This window comes from Nansenia antarctica (genome assembly GCF_963989245.1).
Source record: "Nansenia antarctica genome assembly, chromosome: 7".
Taxonomy (NCBI): domain Eukaryota; kingdom Metazoa; phylum Chordata; class Actinopteri; order Argentiniformes; family Microstomatidae; genus Nansenia; species Nansenia antarctica.
Genome location: NC_137677.1, coordinates 37,134,146 through 37,142,023, shown reverse-complemented (window position 1 = coordinate 37,142,023; position 7,878 = coordinate 37,134,146). Strand labels below are relative to the sequence as shown.

Genomic DNA, 7,878 nt, shown 5'->3' with positions numbered 1-7,878 from the left:
GGTTTGACGTGTGCTTGTGATGTACGTGTGATGTTTGGTGTGTGTGTGTGTGTGTGTGTGGTGTGTGTGTGTGTGTGGTCGGGATCCACTCACATCCACAAACCAAGAGGAGAATCTGACCTCTAACCCTGAACATCACCACCGGAAAACACGGTTGGCCATTTTGAAATCACTAACTGAATTTCAGATTCGCTTCATTGCGTTGACTGAATTAGGATTCAAATGGACGCCGGTCCTGACACACCAGAGAGTCCAGCTCTTCCTGAAAGCTGTTCTGTGTACGAGGTGTGTGTGTGTGTGTGTGTGTGTGTGTGTGTGTGTGTGTGGAGCGCTTAACACATTACTCAAACAACTCTTATTGGATTCAGACACAAAAGACGGCATATGGGTCTTTTGATGCAGGATTTCTAAACCTTTTAACCTTTTAACCCTTTTACCCATTTTCTTTTTAAGGGGGGGGGGGGTCAGGGGTGGGGGAGGGATCAAGGGTGTGGGGGGTCGGGGGTCAATCCCTGTTGGATTATTTCCATATCAACAGGATAAGGCCCTGGTCACCTGACTACCAACCCAGGCCTCAGGCTGCAACCACTCACCTGTCTATGACACAGCTATGACACATCTATTACATATCTATAACAAGTCTGTGTGGATGTCAGTGCAGGGGAGTGTGTGTGTGTGTCTGTGGAGAGGAGCAGGGTGACCTTTTCTAAGCTGTTTAAGTGACTGTGAAATCCCCAGGGAGGACTCTGTCTCTCTCTCTCTCTCTCTCCCTCCCTACCTCCCTCCCTCCCTTTCTTTCCCCACCTGTCCCCCTCCCTGTAACCCTCTCTCTCTCCCTGTCCCTCCCTCCCTCCCTCCCTGTCCCTCTAGCTCCACTCTCTCTCTCCCTGTCTGTTCCTCCCTCCCTCCCTCAGTAGAGAGAGAGTGTGTACGCTCTGCGTCAGACAGGAGAGCCACAGCAGTCACCAGCCTTGAGGTGCATCCTGGGAGACGTTCGTGTGGCATCATCACCAGGTTCTAACATTCTTTGTGTAATAAATAGCTTAGCCAGCTATTGTGTTACATTAGCGGCGTTAGCATTAGCGGCTACATTGACGTCGTCTACATGGAAGTCCCGTGGTCACACACACTTCTCACCGCTACCTTCCTGCCGAACGGGTGAAGCCAGGAGAATCCCCAGTGTGCCACCACATCAGTCACCCATCTACCAGCTGTACCGATGCATCCTGGGAAACGTAGGCCAGGACAGGATGGGGAACTACAGCGCTGCCCCCCTTAGAGACCCCCAGGGGGGTTCTCTACTGTACGCTGCCCCTCCTAGAGGCGGCCTGGGGCGGTGCAGGGGGGTTCTCTACTGTACGCTGCCCCCCCTAGAGGCGGCCTGGGGCGGTGCAGGGGGGTTCTCTACTGTACGCTGCCCCGAGCTAATGATGAAGAACACTTAGCATAATTAATAACGAGGACACACACACTGACCCAGTTACTGATTAGGTGGTGTTTTAAAAACGCCTTGAATGTACTCATTAGGGTATACCGACGTATTAATTATGGATGGAGAACTAAGCAGTGGAAGTTAGGCCCCGACAGCTGTTTGGAGAATGTTCTTCAGGGCTTTTTTCTGGCATTCAGGATTAATATTTCACTCAGACTTAATTAGCGTGAGGTACTTCAGGGGTCCTATGCTATAGAATGTTTGATTTTGACCATGTTGCCTCAGAAAAACTGCCTAAATGGCAAATCTATTTCCATATCCTTTCATATCCCTTTTTTTATTTTTATTAAATGTATAGTATCATTTAATATCCTGTTTAAACTCCATCTGAGAAGCTGAATCTCTCTCTCTCTCTCTCTCTCTCCCTCTCTCTCTCCCCCCTCCCTCTCCCTCTCCCTCTCCCTCTCCTTGATAAAAGAAAGTTTTGCATTTGAACATGGACAGGCTTTCATTTGATTATGACTTTGATCACTGATGGACTTCATCTCCTTGTCATGAGTAGTATGTTATTCTGAAGTATGATCTGAGCTCTGAGTCTCATCCACAGCTCCGCCCCCGCCGCCCCCACCCACAGCCTCACCACCCGGACAAGACATGAATCTCAATAAAACACCAGAGCTGCCAAGAGTGATTAGGAAGAACAACAGACCCAGAGAGAGAGAGGGGGGGGGGGGGGGAGAGAGAGAGAGAGAGAGGGGGAGAGAGAGAGAGAGAGTAATTATGCTCTGTCTCCTTCTCAGTCATTAGCCGAGCCCCTCTACCCCTGCCATCCTCTTTCTCTGCCCCTGCCATCCTTCTTTCTCCTGTGTTGCCACGGCGAACCACTTCAGTTCCAGTCTCAGGTGGGCGTCCCCAGACTTGTGTGCAGTATTAACACTAGAACAGTTTTTTTACCTACTAACGGCTGTTTCAAATCTTTACAATGCTAAGCTGCTATTTACACACAATGACCACTAGTTGGCCGTCTTCCTACACAGAAAAACTGCAAAATAGCTTCATATTAGCTTATCCTGATGTGATTTAGAAAATGTACGGATACTGGGTGGTAGAACGCACATATCTAGGAAACGTCATGAAAGGAGGGTCCTGAAATGTTATCGAGTGCAAAGATATAACACTTTATTTTACTCACTGGCTGTCGTCGTGTTAAAGGTAAAATAACAGACAGAAGCACCACAGGCCTATGACAGAGAGCCTATCTTCCATGGTAGACTGAAGACCTCCATCTCTTCAGGCTACACCTTAACTGTCCCTCCTAAACACCTCCTCATCCCCTCTACCCCCTGTGCAGACCTCCTCATCCCCTCTACCCCCCTGTACAGACCTCCTCATCCCCTCTACCCCCCTGTACAGACCTCCTCATCCCCTCTACCCCCCTGTGCAGACCTCCTCATCCCCTCTACCCCCCTGTACAGACCTCCTCATCCCCTCTACCCCCCTGTACAGACCTCCTCATCCCCTCTACCCCCATGTACAGACCTCCTCATCCCCTCTACCCCATGTACAGACCTCCTCATCCCCTCTACCCCCCTGTACAGACCTCCTCATCCCCTCTACCCCCCTGTACAGACCTCCTCATCCCCTCTACCCCCCTGTAAAGACCTCCTCATCCCCTCTACCCCCCTGTACAGACCTCATCCCCACTACCCCCCTGTACAGACCTCCTCATCCCCTCTACCCCCCTGTACAGACCTCCTCATCCCCTCTACCCCCCTGTACAGACCTCCTCATCCCCTCTACCCCCCTGTACAACAGACCTCCTCATCCCCTCTACCCCCCTGTACAGACCTCCTCATCCCCACTACCCCCCTGTACAGACCTCATCTCCACTACCCCCCTGTACAGACCTCATCTCCACTACCCCCCTGTACAGACCTCATCCCCACTACCCCCCTGTACAGACCTCATCTCCACTACCCCCCTGTACAAACCTCATCCCCACTACCCCCCTGTACAGACCTCATCCCCACTACCCCCAGTGTTTCCCCTACAATTGCCTTGGGGCGGGCCGCCCCCCCAACGGAACCCCCCCGCCCCCCCCAAGAAAGAGGAATTATTACGGATGTAGACACCAAACATCTGACAAGCAGGCTAAAATATCTGCGTTTTTTTAAACGCATCCAACCCGAATCTGGCGAGTGGCAAGCCCATGGGCTCGTTGGTAGTCTGCCAGTAGTGTCACATAACTAGACCTATCTCCGCACTTCGCTTAGCACTGTGGCAGCGCTGGAGAATAATAAACGATTTTGTGCGAGTGTGTGAGTGCGACGCGAGAGAATTTTTGCCGGGTGAGATGTCTTCAGATAGAAAGTAAGCAAGTTGAAACGTTAGCAAATATAATTGCTGAGTGTTCTGACAGAGAAAGTTGATTAAAATTGGTCGTTATTATTGTGACTAGAAAGTGTCTTGACTATAATTCCATGGTGTCAAAGAACTAGCAAGCTAGCTAGCTCAGAGGTGATGAGATACGCTAGTCTGCTTGCACACTTGCCAGCTAAAGAGCTAACTGGATGCACTTTATTATTTTAGTTAAAGTAGATATACAATCTTTCTTATTCTGCTAGAATTGGGCTTTATGGTAATACCATAATGGCATATTTACAGTACATGGACAGTGGATTGAAGCATTGGAAATGTCTGTTTTTGTTTTTGTTTTTCATACAAATGTTTTTCAGGTGAGAGAGTAAAGTCAAAATGACATTATCTGACTGCATTGCCCACAGCAATCCAATATTCAATTATAATTATGTTATAAATTGATATGGATCAATGTATACCTCTTATTAGATTATAAATACTCTGGTTGTTATGTTTGCCTTTTGGTTGACAGCAAAAGAGGGAGAGAGGAGGATAGAGAGGGAGAGAAGGAGAGAGAGCAGGATGGTGTCGGCACACCAGAGAGAGAGACAGCAAGAACCAGGTGAGAAAGTGGACAGGTAGTCAAGACCACATAAGTAAGTAGCCTTGAGAACCGATGGTTCTGGAGCCTAATGGCCCATAGGGCAGGATCTCCTGTTTCCGTAGCGTGAGGCGGCTTAATGTACAAGTACACCCCTGGACATGACGCTGGTATGTCGCAGGGTCCATGCCACGGTCCATGCCACCCCTCCAAGGCAGCAAACCTAGGGGAAACACTGACCCCCCCTGTACAGACCTCATCCCCACTACCCCCCTGTACAGACCTCTTCATCCCCACTACCCTCCCCTTCCCCCCCGCCCCCCCGTCCTCGTCCTCCTCCTCCCCCTCCTCCCCCTCCTCCCCCTCCTCCTCCTCCTCCTCCCCCTCCTCCTCCTCCCCCTCCTCCCCCTCCTCCTCCTCCTCCTCCTCCCCCTCCTCCTCCTCCTCCTCCTCCCCCTCCTCCTCCTCCTCCTCCTCCCCCCCTTCCTCCTCCTCCTCCTCCTCCACCTCCTCCTCCTCCACCTCCTCCACCTCCTCCTCCTTCTTCTCCTTCTCCTTCTCCTCCCCCTCCTCCTCCTCCTCAAGGTGAATGACAGGAGTTATGTGTTCGGGGGGGGGGGGGGGGTCATGCAGTGAGAGAACCCTGTTATCATCGCTCACGCCGTCTGACAGGGTCGCTATTTAATGCTCTCGCTGGGACGATACCAGGTCAATGTATGGAAATCCAGAGACCACCACCACACACACACACACTCAGCTCTCTGAACAGCCCCGGCTCTTTAAAAGGCCTCAGGTGAGGAGGGACGTGACAGGCGCACAAAGCATGAAACCTGCTCACACACACACACACACACACGCACACACACGTACACAGTTACTTAATACTTATTAATACTTCACTCAGAATACGCCAACATGGTCTACGTCTGGTCCAGACAATGTTACCCTGGGCTTGTGTGAAACCCCTCCCTCCTCAACCACACGCTGAGCCCCCTGACCCCCTGACCCCCTGACCACCACCTGACCCCCCGACAACCACCTGACCACCTGACTAACCACCTGACCCCCTGACTAACCACCTGACCACCACCTGACCCCCTGACCACCACCTGACCCCCTGACTAACCACCTGACCACCTGACTAACCACCTGACCCCCTGACTAACCACCTGACCCCCTGACTAACCACCTGACCACCTGACTAACCACCTGACCACCTGACTAACTACCTGACCCCCTGACTAACCACCTGGCCACCTGACTAACCACCTGACCCCCTGACTAACCACCTGACCCCCTGACTAACCACCTGACCACCTGACTAACCACCTGACACCCTGACTAACCACCTGACCACCTGACCACCACCTGACCCCCTGACTAACCACCTGACCACCTGACTAACCACCTGACCCCCTGACTAACCACCTGACCCCCTGACTAACCACCTGACCCCCTGACTAACCACCTGACCTCCTGACTACCTGACCAACCACCTGACCCCCTGACTAACCACCTGACCACCTGACTAACCACCTGACCCCCTGACTAACCACCTGGCCACCTGACTAACCACCTGACCACCTGACCTCCTGACTACCTGACCAACCACCTGACCACCTGATCAACCATGTCGCAGACCAACTCAGGGACGCAAGAAATAGGATTCCAGCATAATTCCAGCAGGCGATTCCGAGAGGCTTACCTACCTACCGTCGCCCCTCTCATCAATAGGTTCATTAGACTAATTAACTAGCGTGGTGGAGGGAGGGGTGGTGTGGGGAGGAGGGCAAAATAACAACATTGGCGTGCCCCCTCCTCCCCCTCCTCCCCTCCTCCCAGGGGCCCAGCCCCCCCCTCCTCCCCCCCTCCCAGGGGCCCAGCCCCCCCCTCCTCCCCCCTCCCAGGGGCCCAGGTGCCGCCTCCTCCCCCCCTCCCAGGGGCCCAGCCCCCCCCTTCCCCCCCTCCCAGGGGCCCAGGTGCCGCCTCTGTCTTTAATGGAGAGCGGGGGAGCATAAAGAAGAGGTCCGTTAGCGGCTACCTTAACGTTTCATTCACTCCCTCAATTAACCGCCTGACCCGACGGGGGGTATGGATCACAGCTGCCCCCCCCCCCCCCCCCCCGCCGCCTCACCCCCCGCACGCACTTAGAGAGAGGTGTGATAGGGGGATGACTCTCGTCGTTAGAGAGGAGGGAGGAGAGGAAGGAAGGGAAGGGGGAGGGACCAACCACAGCAGGGGATTCGTTACCGTGGCGATCTGCTGCACCCCCCCTACGTTTCTCTCTCTCTCTCTCACAGTCCGTCATTACTCATGTACTGTATGTATGTATGGACGACTCACACAGGAAGGAGGGGGGAGGGGGGAGGAGGGGGAGGAAGCACTTTACACCTCAGGGTTACCATGTCTCGGGGCGGCTGTGGTTCAGGAGGTAGAGGCTGATAGAGGTAGAGGCTGTGGTTCAGGAGGTAGAGGCTGATAGAGGTAGAGGCTGTGTCTCAGGAGGTAGAGGCTGATAGAGGTAGAGGCTGTGGTTCAGGAGGTAGAGGCTGATAGAGGTAGAGGCTGTGTCTCAGGAGGTAGAGGCTTATAGAGGTAGAGGCTGTGGTTCAGGAGGTAGAGGCTGGTAGAGGCTGTGTCTCAGGAGGTAGAGGCTGATAGAGGTAGAGGCTGTGGTTCAGGAGGTAGAGGCTGATAGAGGTAGAGGCTGTGTCTCAGGAGGTAGAGGCTTATAGAGGTAGAGGCTGTGGTTCAGGAGGTAGAGGCTGATAGAGGTAGAGGCTGTGTCTCAGGAGGTAGAGGCTGTGGTTCAGGAGGTAGAGGCTGATAGAGGTAGAGGCTGTGTCTCAGGAGGTAGAGGCTGTGGTTCAGGAGGTAGAGGCTGATAGAGGTAGAGGCTGTGTCTCAGGAGGTAGAGGCTTATAGAGGTAGAGGCTGTGGTTCAGGAGGTAGAGGCTGGTGGAGGTAGAGGCTGTAGCTCAGGAGGTAGAGGCTGTGGCTCAGGAGGTAGAGCCGGTGTCTAATGATTGGCGGTTCGAGGTGGGCAGATCGGCGGTTCGAGCCCCGGCTGGCCACATGTGGAAGTGTCCTTGGGCAAGACACTGAACCCCAAACTGCTCCCAATGAGCGGGCCGGCGCCTTGCATGGTAGCTTGCTGCCATTGGTGAGTGAATGTGTGTGAATGGGTGAATGAGAGGCCGTTGTAAAGCGCTTTGGAATAAGGCGCTGTATAAGTCAGTCCATTATGTCTGTTGTTATTACCGTGTTAGTACCATGTCTGTCGTTATTACCATGTTATTACCATGTCTGTTGTTATTACCATGTCTGTTGTTATTACCATGTTATTACCATGTCTGTCGTTATTACCATGTTATTACCATGTCTGTCGTTATTACCATGTTATTACCATGTCTGTCGTTATTACCATGTTATTACCATGTCTGTCGTTATTACCATGTTATTACCATGTCTGTCGTTATTACCATGT

At 52.8% G+C, this 7,878-nt stretch overlaps 1 protein-coding gene across 1 annotated transcript in view; it reads right to left on the bottom strand.

Annotated features, from left to right (window-relative positions):
• abcb6b (ATP binding cassette subfamily B member 6 (LAN blood group) b) overlaps positions 1-7,878 on the bottom strand; it is a gene marked incomplete at both ends in the record, with an annotated part of 74,479 nt that overhangs the window by 44,856 nt on the left and 21,745 nt on the right. The gene's annotated exons all lie outside the window — the stretch shown is intronic.